Source organism: Pogoniulus pusillus, chromosome 17 (genome assembly GCF_015220805.1).
Source record: "Pogoniulus pusillus isolate bPogPus1 chromosome 17, bPogPus1.pri, whole genome shotgun sequence".
Taxonomy (NCBI): domain Eukaryota; kingdom Metazoa; phylum Chordata; class Aves; order Piciformes; family Lybiidae; genus Pogoniulus; species Pogoniulus pusillus.
Window position 1 is genome coordinate 23,267,940 of NC_087280.1, and position 14,852 is coordinate 23,282,791.

Below are 14,852 nucleotides of genomic sequence, written 5' to 3' on the forward strand. Positions count from 1 at the left end.
CAGGGTCACCCAGAGCAGATCACACAGGAACACATGGAATCATAAAATGGTTTAGGTTGGAAGGGACCTCAAAGATCATCTTGTTCCAAACCCCTGCCATAGGCAGGGACACCTCTAGGCAGGTTTTGGGTATCTCCAGAGAGAGAGATTCCACAACCCCCCTGGGCAGCCTGTGCCAGGGCTCTGTCACCCTCACAGGGAGGAAATTCCTCCTCATGTGTACATGAAACTTCCTATGGCTCAGCTCCCACCCAGTGCCCCTTTTCCTGTCCCTGGGCATCACCCAGCAGAGCCTGGCTCCAGCCTCCTGCCACTCACCTGCACACATTGATAACCACTGCTGAGGTCACCTCTCGGTCCCCTCCTCTCCCAGCAGCACAGCCCCAGCTCCCTCAGGCTCTGCTCCTCACAGAGCTGTTCCATTCCCTTCAGCAGCTTTGTGGCTCTGTGCTGGACTCTCTCCAGCAGTTCCATGTCCCTCTTGAACTGGGGAGCCCAGAACTGGCCACAGATGTGCAGCAAGTGCCAGAAATGTGCCCCAAAGCCCCTGCTTTGCCTCCTGCCCCAGCAGCCACCACACAGGCCAGTATGAAATGGGCAACCTCACACCTCCAGTGTTTCCCTGCAATCCCTTATGACCCAGTGAGGAGACCTCTTGCTTCCCAGGGCAGACAGGAGGGAGCTGGCAGCTCCATTAGGGAGCATTTGCAGCCAAGCCTGTCCTGTATCCGATGCACTGCATGCATGCAGGTTATGAATAATTCCTTCCCTAAGAAGCAGGTTAAAAATAGCCTTTGCATTTAGCTGCTTGGTGCCTCTCTCCTTGCTCACTGAGGCTGTTTGAAGTGCTGACAGACATGTTCAATGTGGAAATGTTTAGGAGGCATCTCCTGCCAGTGTGGGGAGTTGCAGGGACAGCTGTAGGGCAGAGAGTGGAGTCTGCTTTTCTCCTTACCATGGCTTAGAAGGAGAGGGGAAGAAGTTTGCTCTGCAGACAACCTCTCCATTGCCTAATCCTTTACCCTCTGCTGAGGTTGCTGATGAAGAGCCAGTTGTCAGTAAATAGTGTTGGAATGGGATACCTGAGGTTGGATTAAGCTTAAATATAGAATCATAGAATGGTTTAGCTTGGAAGGGACCTCAAAGCTCAGCCAGTTCCACCCAATGGTGCTAGGAGGGGGAGGAATCCAATTTAAACTGGCTCCAAGAGGTCCTCATCTAGGTGCCAGCTACTGAGACAGCCTAATTGGAGCTTGGAGGGAGCTGAGAAGCTGTGATGTGTTTCTGTGTGATCTGCTCTAGGTGATCCTGCTCTGAGAGGGGGTTAGGTGATCTGGTGGATCACAAGTTATCCATGGCACAGCAATGTGCCCCTGTGGCCAGGAGGGCCAGAGGCATCCTGGGGTGCATTAGGCAGAGTGTGTGCAGCAGATCCAGGGAGGTTCTCCTCCCCCTCTACTCTACCCTGGTGAGACCTCATCCTGAATACTGCATTCAGTTTTGGGCTCCACAGTTGAAGAGGGACAGGGATCTGCTGGAGAGGGTCGAGAGGAGGGCTGTGAGGATGATGAGGGGACTGGAGCACTGCCTGGTGAGGAGAGGCTGAGGGACCTGGGGCTGCTTAGGCTGCAGAAGAGAAGACTGAGAGGAGATCTAATCAATGTCTAAATCTCTGAGGGGTGAGGGTCAGGAGTGGGGGACAGGCTCTGCTCACTGCTCCCTGGGATAGGACAAGCAGCAATGGATGGAAGCTGCAGCACAGCAGGTTCCAGCTCAACACAAGGGGCAACTCCTTGCCTGGACACATCCCAGAGCCCTGGCACAGGCTGCCCAGAGAGGTTGTGGAGTCTCCTTCTCTGGAGCCTTTCCAGGCCTGGTTGTGTTCCTGTGTGCCCTGAGCTAGATTGTGTGGTCCTGCTGTGGCAGGGGGGTTTGATTGGATGATCCCTTTGGGTCCCTTCCAACCCTTGGCATCCTGTGAGCCTGTGACCTTTCAAGGTCTCTTCCAGCCCCTAACATTCTGTCATTCTGTGTGACCCTCCACCTGTATTATCATACACAGAATCACAGAATTAACCAGGTTGGAAAAGACCTCATTGACTCCAACCTATCACCTTACCCTGCTACTTAACCAACCCATGGCACTAAGTGCCTCATCCAGTCTCCTCTTAAACACCTCCAGCAACGGCCACTCCACCACCTCCCTGGGCAGCCCATTCCAATGCCAATCACTCTCTCTGACAACAACTTCCTCCTAACATCCAGCTTAGACCTGCCCTGGCACAGCTTGAGACTGTGTCCCCTTCTTCTGCTGCTGGGTGCCTGGGAGAAGAGCCCAACCCCAGCTGGCTACAGCCTCCCTTCAGGGAGTTGTAGACAGCAATGAGCTCTGCCCTGAGCCTCTTCTTTTCCATAGCCATATGGAGACACAGGAGCTGTACTGGCACCAAGTAAGCCACTTCCTCTTCTTCCAGCACTGTGAAAAGATCATAGCATTATAGAGTCATAGAATCAGTCAGGGTTGGAAGGGACCACAAGGAGCAGCCAGTTCCAACCCCTCTGCATGCCCAGGGACACCCTACCCTAGAGCAGGCTGCACACAGCCTCAGCCAGCCTGGCCTGAAACACCTCCAGCCATGGGGCCTCAACCACCTCTCTGGGCAACCCATTCCAGCCTCTCACCACTCTCGGGCTCAACAACTTCTTCCTCATGTCCAGTCTGAAGATACTGGATGCATCTGAAAGATGCTGTGCTTGTCTTGGGTATGCACCCTTTGAGCCTGGAGTTTTTGCCACCCTGTGCAAAACTGAATGGCTCCAAGCTCATCAAATGCCTCTGCTGTGGTGGCTTCCTGGAGCATCCTTTCCATAGGTGCTTCCAAGCCCTGGCACTTCTTCCTCCCAGCTGCCAGAGGAGAGCAAGCCCTAAGGTCTCACTCAGCCCTCAGGTCTCAGCCCTTCTCTCTCGCTTTGTGGCCACACTCTGTCTGCCCCCAGCCTCAGAGATCCCTGTAAAAAACTGATCCAGTGTTCAGAAATCACAAGGTTCTGTGTCTTCCACTTAATTATTGTTTTCTTTTAATGAGCAATTATGTTTTGAAGGCACCTCAGGGCTGCAGGCGTTAACCACTTATCACCTGCTGAGCGATTTAAAAGCAGTGAAGCATGTCCCATTTGCAGGTTGGAATAAGGCCTGAAACCTATCAGCAGACAAATGAGGTCAGAAGCACTCCATGTTTGTAACTCTCCTTGTAGTGTCATCTGTTGGTGCTCAGAGAGGACCTCTCCAGTTTTGAGCTGGAGGGACTAAGGGGGGGGATCTCTGTTCTCATGTTCTGATAAGAAGCAAAGGGCTTATTAGAGGCTGTGAAAGGGAGAAGGCTCTGTTGGCTGTTTTGCACTATTTACTTGGCCAAGGATCTTCCATAAGCATCTCTCTGCTACAGGCCCCTCCTCTCTTCCCCTCCTCTCTTCCCCTCCTCTCTTCCCCTCCTCTCTTCCCCTCCTCTCTTCCCCTCCTCTCTTCCCCTCCTCTCTTCCCCTCCTCTCTTCCCCTCCTCTCTTCCCCTCCTCTCTTCCCCTCCTCTCTTCCCCTCCTCTCTTCCCCTCCTCTCTTCCCCTCCTCTCTTCCCCTCCTCTCTTCCCCTCCTCTCTTCCCCTCCTCTCTTCCCCTCCTCTCTTCCCCTCCTCTCTTCCCCTCCTCTCTTCCCCTCCTCTCTTCCCCTCCTCTCTTCCCCTCCTCTCTTCCCCTCCTCTCTTCCCCTCCTCTCTTCCCCTCCTCTCTTCCCCTCCTCTCTTCCCCTCCTCTCTTCCCCTCCTCTCTTCCCCTCCTCTCTTCCCCTCCTCTCTTCCCCTCCTCTCTTCCCCTCCTCTCTTCCCCTCCTCTCTTCCCCTCCTCTCTTCCCCTCCTCTCTTCCCCTCCTCTCTTCCCCTCCTCTCTTCCCCTCCTCTCTTCCCCTCCTCTCTTCCCCTCCTCTCAGCAGAGCTGCTGCAGCCCTCTCAGCATCTTGGTGGCCTCCTCTGCACTGGCTTCAACACTTCCATGTCCTGCTTGTGCTGGGGGCTCCAGAACTGCACCCAGTGGTCAAGAGATGCAATGTTGCAGGGGCAGGAAGCCAGCAAGTCTCAGCTCTATGGAAAACAGTCTCACAGGGCTGAGACATTCAGCCCAGCTGGTTTGTCTTTGGGGCTTGTTATTCCCCAAAGACAATTACCAAGAGGCAAATCCTTGAGCATGAAGCTCCCCAGCTGCAGGCATGTGCAGGAACAAACCCTGAGCGCAGGCACCAGCGCCTTGGGGGACAGAGACCTGGGCTATCAAAAGCTGCTTGGCTTTCTGCTGATGCTTTTATGACCTAATGGTTTGGGTTTGGGTGTTGTGGGTTTTTTTTTGTCCTCCCTCATCTCCTTGGCTTCCAGGTGGCACAGTTGGAAGCCTATTTGGAAACACAAACCCATTACCCTGCTTCTATTTTTACGTCGCGCAGTAAAAAGGCTCCGCAGCAGCAGCCAGAGCCTGCATCGAACTCCTCAGCTGGAAGGCTGAGCAGCCTAGCTCGTGTGTGCCACAGAGCACTGCTGGTGACATGAGCCATGCTGTTAGTCAGCAGATGTGCCATATGCTCCAAGGTGTGTGTCCTCCACAAGTGACCGTGTCACTTGAAGCCCTCAAACGCATTTGAATCTCAGAGGCGCTGCTGGAGGGGCTCGAGTGCAAGTGTCATGAGGAGCAGCTGAGGGAACTAGGAAAGGAGGTTCAAGGGAGGCCTTATCACTCACTACAACTGCCTGAGTCACAGAGTGCATCCATTTGGAAGGGACCTCAATGGAAGAATTGAGTACAACCTCAGCAAGTGTGCTGATAGCACCAGTGTGGCACAGTTGACTTGCTAGAGGGCAGGGACCCATCCAAAGGGACCTGGACAGGCTGCAGAGCTGTGCCCAGGCCAACCTCATGGCATTCAACAAGGCCAAGTGTAAGGTCCTGCACCTGGGTTGGTACAATCCCAAGCACAACTCCAGGCTGGGTGGGGAATGGCTGAGAGCAGCCCTGAGGAACAGGACCTGGGGGTCTGTGGTGAGGAAAAGCTCAACAGGAGCCTGCAGTGTGAGTGCAGCCCAGACACAACCCTGTGCTGGGCTGCAGCAAGAGCAGTGTGGGCACAGGGCAAGGGAGGGGATTCTGCCCCTTGGCTCTGCTCTCCTCACACCCCACCTGCAGTCCTGGGGGCAGTTCTGGAGCCCCCAGCACAAGCAGGACATGGAAGTGTTGGAGCCAGTGCAGAGGAGGCCACCAAGATGCTGAGAGGGCTGCAGCAGCTCTGCTGTGAGCACAGGCTGAGAGAGTTGGGGCTGTGCAGCCTGGAGAGGAGAAGGCTTCCAGGAGACCTTGGAGTGGCCTTTCAGTGGAAAAGATGTGGAGATGTAGTGCTTAGAGACAAAGTTTAGTGGTGGACTTAGGAGTTAAAGGCTGGACTTAATCTTAAACACCTTTTCCAACCCATACAACTCTGATTTTGTGTGGGTCTCTCTTATATGTTCCACACAGCCTTGGAGGCATCAGGATACTAAAGATCAGAAGTGTAAAAGGGATACAAAAGGGCTGAACCTTGCAGGAAGCCCCCAGAGCAGCAGAGGGTGATGTCCTTGCTGCAGGAAGCACTTTCCTTCCCACTTGGTGTCTGATGTGTCCTTTTTGGGGTAGCAAACCTGCAAGAGTCCTTTTCCATGCTGAGGCTGCTTCTTTAAAGCTGTAGTTGCTCTGAATTAAGCAGGGGGTAGAAGTATGTGGTGAGGTGTCCCCTGGAGCGAGCTGAGCTGTTCTGTTGTTCCAAAGCACAAACTCTTGCAACATGTCAGGTGGTGCCTCCTGGCTGCTTTCTTCTCCATGCTGCCCATTCTTCCAGCCAGCCAGAAATGAGGAGAGTAGCTCTCATTCTGGAGAAGCACAGCCCTTTCTGAGCAGCAGCCAGCCTCAGTGGCATGTCAGAGCAGCCCTCCTCGTGTTTCCACCTGTCCATCATCAGAATGGGCCTAGTAACAAGCCTTGTTTACCTTTATTTCCTGGTAATTTTTGCCTCCCCTCTCCATTTGACCTTCTGTTGTCAGCTTCTTTTCTCTCTGGTCCTGTGTCTGCTCTGATTTGGTGATCAGTGGCTCCAAGCACATCTCCCAGCAGAGAGAGCAGCACATCCAGAGGAGCCTCTGTGACAGCGTTCAGAAACGTGCAGCTTGCAGGGCTCCTCCCAGCCCTCCTTTCCCATGCAAGATCAGGGCAATATTTATTCTGTGCCTGTCTCATCCTCTTCCAGCCTCCCAGGCTAGGATGTCTCAGCTCTTCTGGTGTTCTCAGCTTGGATTTGGGGCACAGCTCAGCAAAGTTTGCTCCTGGCATCCCCAGCAAGCTGGGCGCAGCGATGCTAATCTCATGGCAAATGGAGCAGAGCTCGGTGATAGGATGTGACCCACATTGCAGCTGTGTAGAAACTGAAATGCCTCTGGATGATAAATTCTATTAGGAGCAAATAAATAACAAAGCCAGGTATGAAAGGGGCACAGTCTGATTTTCTCTTGTCTTAGTGTGATCAGAAGGTAATTTGAAGGGGCTCAGCTAAGCAAGCAGTGCAGAGACCCTGAGGAATGGGGCTCTCTTTGCTTCCACAGCAGTAGGAGGAGAGGAGTGAGTGACATTGCAGAGAATCAGATCCCTTTCTCCTTCTTGGAAGCTCCAGAGGACTGGAATTGCACTTGAAACCAGACATAGCTGCACTTGCACTCTGTGAACATTCTTCTTTGGGGCCACAGAGATGCTGAGAGGGCTGCAGCAGCTCTGCTGTGAGCACAGGCTGAGAGAGTTGGGTCTCTGCAGCCTGGAGAAGAGAAGGCTTGGAGGAGACCTTGAAGTGGCCTTGCAGGATCTGAAGGGAGCTACAGAAGGGCTGGGGAGGGACTATTGACAAGGTCTTGTGATGACAGGATGAGGAGGAATGGGTTTGAAGTGGCAGAGGGGAGATTGAAACTGGATGTTAGGAAGAAGTTGTTTGCAGTGAGGGTGGTGAGATACTGGCACAGGTTTCCCAGGGAGGTTGTGGAGCACAGAAGCACAGAATGGGATCAAAGATCCCATTCTGTGCTTCTGTGCTCCACAACCTCCCTGGAAGTGTTCAGGGCCAGGTTGGATGAAGTCTTGAGCGACCTGTTCTGGTGGGAGGTGTCCCTGCCTATGGCAGTGGGTTGGAACTGGCTGAGCTTTGAGGTCCCTTCCAACCTAAACCATTCTATGATAGCAGCACATTCAGTTGTGTCGAAGAGCCTGCAGGGCACATGAGAAGGCTCTGTTCCTCTTTCCCTGGGGAAACCATTCCAGGGCAAATCAGAGAATCAACCAGGTTGGAAGAGACCTCCAAGATCATCCAGTCCAACCTAGCACCCAGCCCTGTCAAAGATGGGACTGGCCTCTAAAGCTGTGTGCAGATCTGGTAGGGGGAGATCATAGATTCAGTCAGTGTTGGAAGGGACCACAAGGATCATCCAGTTCCCTCCCCTCTGCTATGGACAGGAACACGTCACACAAGATCAGGCTGTCGACAGCCTCATCCAGCCTGGCCTTAAACACCTCCAGGGATGAGGCTTTGGGACACAATGAAGGTAAGACAAGAGTGGATAAACTCAGCTCAGGTTGCTGAGCACCAGGAGTTTCTTGGGTGAAGACATCCATGTGCTCATCACCAATACTTAGTATATGACCTATCAGTAGTTATGGATGCTTCTCTCCTTGATGTGAGGGCTGTGCATTCCCTCCAGCCTAGTAACTGTGTTTACCTGCAGGCAGAGGGCAAGATTTCTTTGAAACGACAGCTAAAGGCTTTCCTTTGCTGTCCAGCACTCGATGTGGGGGGGGGGGGAGAGTGATGTATTTGCAATTCAATTGACCAGGCTTTTAGGGCTGCACTAAGGAGCAGCCACTGCTGCCTAAGTGTTGAGCAGCCGTACAGCTGTCAGCTTGTGCCTGAAGAGCCTGAACTTACACGTGTAAGCTGGACATGTGTAGGGTAGGGCCTGCCTGGTGATGACAAAAAGATGCACTTGTGAGCTGCTGCAGAGCAGGTTTCAAAGGATGTGACCCTTCTGAGCTGTAAAATGCACGGATTGGAATGGGAGGTAAACCTTTATGAGGTCTTATGATGGCTGATCCTTGTGGTGCCTTCCAACCCTGATTCTAAGACTCTATGATGTTTGAGCCAGCTGGCACTTCTGTTAGGCACTGGGACTCCACAAACCCCACACACTAACACAGCTCCCATGCTCCTTGTCACAGCCACAACACATTTAGAGTCACAGAATCAAGCAGGATGGAAGAGACCTCCAAGCTCATCCAGTCCAACCTAATACCCAGCCCTATCCAAGCAACCAGACCATGGCACTACCCAGTCCAACCTAATACCCAGCCCTATCCAACCAACCAGACCATGGCACCACCCAGTCCAACCTAATACCCAGCCCTATCCAAGCAACCAGACCATGGCACTAAGTGCCTCATCCTGCCCATGGCAGGGGGGTTGGAACTGGCTGATCCTTGTGGTGCTTTCCAATCCTGATTATAGAACTCTATGATGTTTGAGCCAGCTGGCACTTCTGTTAGGCACTGGGACTCCACAAACCCCACACAGTAGCACAGCTCCCATGCTCCTTGTCACAGCCACAACACATTTAGAGTCACAGAATCAACCAGGTTGGAAGAGACCTCCAAAATCATCCAGTCCAACCTAATACCCAGCCCTATCCAAGCAACCAGACCATGGCACCACCCAGTCCAACCTAATACCCAACCCTATCCAACCAACCAGACCCTGGCACTGAGTGCCTCACCCTGCCCATGGCAGGGGGGTTAGAACTGGCTTATCCTTGTGATGCCTTCCAACCCTGATTCTAAGACTCTATGATGTTTGAGCCAGCTGGCACTTTGTGAGGCACTGGGACTCCACAAACCTCACACACTAAGACAGCTCCCATGCTCCTTGTCACAGCCACAACACTTTTAGAGTCACAGAATCAAGCAGGATGGAGGAGACCTCCAAGCTCATCCAGTCCAACCTAATACCCAGCCCCATCTAATTAGTCAGCCTAATACCCAACCCTATCCAATCAACCAGACCCTGGCACTGAGTGCCTCATCCTGCCCATGGCAGGGGGGTTAGAACTGGCTGATCCTCGTGTTCCCTTCCAACCCTGACTGATTGATTCTATGATTCAATGATTCTATCCAAGCCTCAGGGGAAGGGCTGCTGAAACAGGAGGGACACCTTGGTAGAAAAGCCATTTGAAGGCATATTAATTACCAGGCAGCTAGTTCTGGGCAATTGAATCTCAACTCCAGATGTTCCCATTCTGACTAAATGCTTCAGCAAAGTGTTGAGTTGATGACTATCTGGTGAGCTCTGTGTGTGTGTGATAAAACCCAAGACTGCTGAGCTAGAGGGATTGACTGTTGATAGCAACCCAGTGCAGGGAGCTGCTGCTTCATCTTTTTGAGCTTGTGCTTTGGGGGTTTGCTTTTCTTTTTTTTTCAATCATAGGCAAAGCAGAGCAGGGGTCAAAAATGCTCTTTAATTTTTAATCTTTACTGTACTATTGTGGTCCTGATTAAAGTCAGCGACGGCTGCATGGGGATGAAATGGAATAAAGACACATCTGTGTTTGGCCTGAAAGGCCTCTGAGCCTTTATTTAATGAGGGACTGGAGGTTTAAGGCCACCTTGATTTCTCTACAGCTATATAACAGGTGCAATGGCACCGGGGGCAGATTAGAGAAGAACTAAGCCATTGAGAGAAAATGAAATCAACCTGAGCTTTTGCCCCAAGCTGTAATTGAACCAGAGCTGAAGTTCAAACAAGAAATTATATCCCTTTTTCTCTCTTTTTTTCTTTCCTCACAGTCCAGCCAAGCTCAGAAATGTCAAGCAGGTGCCAGGCTGTTTCTAGGTGACATCTTTGGGAGCATGAGCTTTTTACCAGCACAAGGTAAGGGAAGATGTGCAACAGGTTAAGCAATATATTGCAATGAGATTATAAGGTCCCAGAAACTGGATTTGGATTCCTGAAGCTGGATGTGTGCTGCTGTAATCAATGGCTACAGACTCCTCAGGAAAGACAGGTAAGGGAGAAGGAGTGGAGGAGTGGTTCTGTATATTAGGGGTGCTCTGGATGTCATGGATGCAGAGATTGCCACAGCTTCAGTGCTGTGTCCAGTTCTGGGCTTCTGAATTCCAGAGAGATGTTGAGGTGCTGGAAGGTGTCCAGAGTAGGGCAGCAAGGCTGGGGAGGGGCCTGGAGCACAGCCCTGTGAGGAGAGGCTGAGGGAGCTGGGGGTGTGCAGCCTGCAGCAGAGGAGGCTCAGGGCAGAGCTCATTGCTGCCTGCAGCTGCCTGCAGGGAGGCTGTAGCCAGGTGGGGTTGGGCTCTGCTGCCAGGCAGCCAGCACCAGAAGAAGGGGACCCAGGCTCAAGCTGTGCCAGGGCAGGTCTAGGCTGGATGTCAGGAGGAAGTTGTTGTCAGAGAGAGTGATTGGCATTGGAATGGGCTGCCCAGGGAGGTGGTGGAGTGGCTGTGGCTGGAGGTGTTGCAGCCAAGCCTGGCTGGGGCACTTAGTGCCATGGTCTGGTTGGTTGGGCAGGGCTGGGTGCTAGGTTGGGCTGGCTGAGCTTGGAGCTCTCTTCCCACCTGCTTGATGCAATGTGTCCCTTGTTCTGTTGCTGGTTGCCTGGCAGCAGAGCCCAACCCCACCTGGCTACAGCCTCCCTTCAGGTAGTTGCAGACAGCAATGAGGTCACCTCTGAGCCTCCTCTTCTCCAGGCTACTCTCCAGGCCCCTCTCTGCCATCTCTGGTGCCTGTGGAAACAGGCCAAGGGAGGGGGGAAAGCCAATGTGAGGGCAGCTGTGAAGCAGAGAACGTTTCTAAGATGCAGAAGTTGAGGCATAATGAATTTGTTCTTTTGAAAAACACCCCCTGTTTTTAGCTGCCAAAGGGGGCTGTTTTCGAGGGCTCAGTGACAGGCTGTGCTGCCAAGGTGTGTAGGCTGATTTTGGAGCAGCAGGCAGCCAGCTTGCATGCAGGCTGAGGTCTTGCAGCCTCCTGAGAGCACGCTGGCAAAGGGAGACTTTCTACTAGACTTGGGCTGTAAAAATTAGAGCTGAACTGTTCCTTTTTACAGATGGCTCTAATCCAGCCAGCTCACAGGGAGCAGCAGCTCTGGAGGAATTCAGGATGCTTGGGCTTCCCTTCTTGGTGGCAAACAGAGGATACTTCCCTCCAAGAGGGCTGCTGCACACGAGTCAAGGCATCCTGGCACCAGGACTTATGGGTCAGTGGCTATGAGGAGAGGCTGAGGGAGCTGGGGTTGTTTAGCCTGGAGAAGAGGAGGCTCAGAGGTGATCTCATTGCTGTCTGCAGCTACCTGAAGGGAGGCTGTAGCCAGCTGGGGTTGGTCTCTTCTCCCAGACAACCAGCAATAGAACAAGGGGACACAGCCTCGAGCTGTGCCAGGGCAGGTCTAGGCTGGATGTTAGGAGGAAGTTCTTCACAGAGAGAGTGATTGGCATTGGAATGGGCTGCCCAGGGAGGTGGTGGAGTCACCATCCCTGGAGGTGTTGAAGCAAAGCCTGGATGAGGCACTTAGTGCCATGGTCTGGTTGCTTGGGCAGGGCTGGGTGCTAGGTTGGACTGGAGGAGCTTGGAGGTCTCTTCCAACCTGCCTGATTCTATGATTCTATGAAAGCATAAGGTGGCATTTTTGCTCTCCTGCACACAACTGCCTGAGCCCATTTCCAATGCATTGATCCTCAGCAGAAATTGCACCCTTCCAGGCCATGAGCTGATTGGCAAGAGGTAGAGTCTTGCCAGTCCAAACACACCAAGTGTCGTGGACTCAGACTTGGGCACTCAATCTGGGCCTCTGGCAGGGGAAGTGTCAAATCCTGGGCTGAAGGTCTTCTAGCTTAGCTTCTGAGCTGGCACTGACAGACTGTTCTTGCAGCTGACACACTGCTGATCCAGGAGCAGGGATCAGCAGCAGCAGCTGGGTGTTGATGAGCAGAGGCTGAGAGCCCACTCCACGGTGATAATAAGTAGGTCTTAAAAAGGGTCAGTTGTGCAGGAGACAAAGGAGTGCTGCAAGCCAGGAGCATGTTTCCATGGCAGTGGGGGCCTCTGTATGTCTCTCTGATGTGCACAAGAGCTAATGCCCAGAGAATAAATGTTAGGAGAAGCACCTGAGGGAGCTGGAGATGGTTAGTCTGAGGAAGAGGAGGCTGAGGGGGGACCTCATCCAGCCACCTAACTCTGCCTTGCCTGATAACACAAGCAAGCACATTGATACTTAGTGCTGCACAAGTCAGCTGAGCAAATGAGCATCCCAAGGTAACTGGTTGTAACTTGCCTGATTACTGCCACAGCAGTACCAGGACCACCACTCCCACACTGAAGTGGTGTTCACCATGAGTGGAGGGAACTTAGCAGCTTAGAAGGGAAAATGTTTTCTTGCAGTGCCTCGGCTGGTTTGCCAAGCAGATAATCTTGTCCTGGCATGCAGAATTCTCTCTTCACTGCTTTTATCTCTGATGGGTTATTGTCTTGTCCTCCTTTGGCATGCCAAGCACTTTGGGGACCATCCTGGTCTCTGCTGACCACCAGTTTCTAATCTTGGAGAGGGACTGCATTAAGAGGATGAAACCAAATAATTCCTCTGTCAGCTCATTGTGGGATGTCTCTGGCTAAAAGCCTGGGAACCAGTTTTCTGATGACCTACTGTTTGATGGTAGTGGACTGGTTTGTGCTGCTGCAATCCCTCCCACACACTTGGCTTTGACTGATAAATCTCAGTCCAGCTAGGGGGAAAAAAAACTGCTGATCTACACTGGTGCTGCCAGCAAAGGCCACAGCCCTGCACGGGGCCCCCAAAGAGGTACAAGAATCTATCTGGTGAGGTTGAGCCTGGTTTAATTCTGCTTTCTAAAGCATCTTGGCAGCTGTCTAAATCTGACAGGTTGCTAATAAGACTTTCCCTCAATGCAAAAGGCTCAGTCATTTACATTGGCTTCACACCTCTCTGGCATCAGGAGAGCTTGTGCCCTACCTGAGCCTGAACGAGGAGCAGATGGGAGGAGGAGAGCAGGCAGCTCCAGGAGGGGGGAAGGAGCAAGCCTTGCTCTGTGCTTGAGCAAGCACGAGAAAATGCCATTTGGAAAATGCCCAGGGGTGAGAGAGATGGCTTTGGAATCAGTCTTCTGCCCAGAGTGGTGGTGTGGAGCAGCTTTCCAGCTGAGGATCACTCTCTTCAAAGGAGTAGCAGCACTACCTGCTTTTGTTTTGCTCCACTGAGCCCAGTGCTGGTGCCCTGCTCGCTCTGCCTCCTCACAGCACCAGCAGCAAGTCACCTGAGATGCTGTCTATTTGTTCTCTTTTGGTTGGTAACCAGCTGACAGCCTCCAGAGAAGGACCATGGCTCTCCTTGTGCTGTGGCAGCCTTTCCAACAGGTGCAACAATGCAATTAGCTGCTCTGCAACTCCCCCACTACCTGAGCAGATGCAGGCATCCCCAGGAGCTTGGCTGGTGAGCACAGTCCACATGTTAAGCTTTGTTATGTTCCACATTAAACCTGCTGTCCAGAGAAGGGCAGCAAGGCTGGGGAGGGGCCTGGAGCAGAGCCCTGTGAGGAGAGGCTGAGGGAGCTGGGGGTGTGCAGCCTGCAGCAGAGGAGGCTCAGGGCAGAGCTCATTGCTGTCTGCAGCTGCCTGCAGGGAGGCTGTAGCCAGGTGGGGTTGGGCTCTGCTGCCAGGCACCCAGCACCAGAAGAAGGGGACACAGCCTGAAGTTGTGCCAGGGCAGGTCTAGGCTGGATGTTGTTAGGAAGTTGTTGTCAGAGAGAGTGATTGGCATTGGAATGGGCTGCCCAGGGAGGTGGTGGAGTCAACATTCCTGGAGGTGTTTAAGAGCAGGATGGATGAGGCAATTAGTGCTATGGGTTAGTTAATTAGAAGGCATTCAATGATAGGCTGTACTCAGTGATCTTAAAGGCCTTTTCCAACCTGGTTGATTCTGTGACTTTAGTGCCCTTTGTAAGCTGGATGCTCATCAACTTTCTCTTGGTCTCATCACCTCCAAATGAAAGAGAATCATAGAATCAGTCAGGGTTGGAAGGCACCATAAGTGGCAGCCAGCTCCAACCCTCCTGCCATGGGATGGACACCTCACACTAGATCAGGCTGCCCACAGCCTCATCCAGCCTGGCCTTAAGCACCTCCAGGGATGAAGCTTTCAACACCTCATTGGGCAACCCCTTCCAGGCTCTCACCATCCTCCTGCTGAACAACTTCTTCCTAACCACCAGTCTGAATCTCCCCATTTCCATCTTTGTTCCATCCCCCCCAGTCCCATCACTCCCTGACAGCCTAAAAAGTCCCTCCCCAGCTTTCTTGTAATCCCCTTCATATACTGAGAAGCCACAATAAGGTCACCTGGGAGCCTTCTCCTCTTCAGACTGAGCAGCCCCAACTCCCTCAGGCTCTCTTGAGGCAACCTCTCCATGCTTTGTAGAGGGACTGTAGCACCCCCATACCTCAGGGCAGTGCCAAGGGCACTAGGAGTCCTGGCATGCACTTTGCACCTCAGGTAATACATGAGCAGGGCAATGTTGCAGGACAGTGTAAGTTGGAAGGCTTTGCTCGTTACAGCCCACCTGCTTTAAAGTTCCCTGCCCTTCCAGTTAAAATTCAGCTGTGAGGTGATTGGGAGGGGCTCAAAACAAATAGAAGTGGGTGGGTGGGGTTAGCCTTTCCTTTGCACGTTCCCTGGCTGCT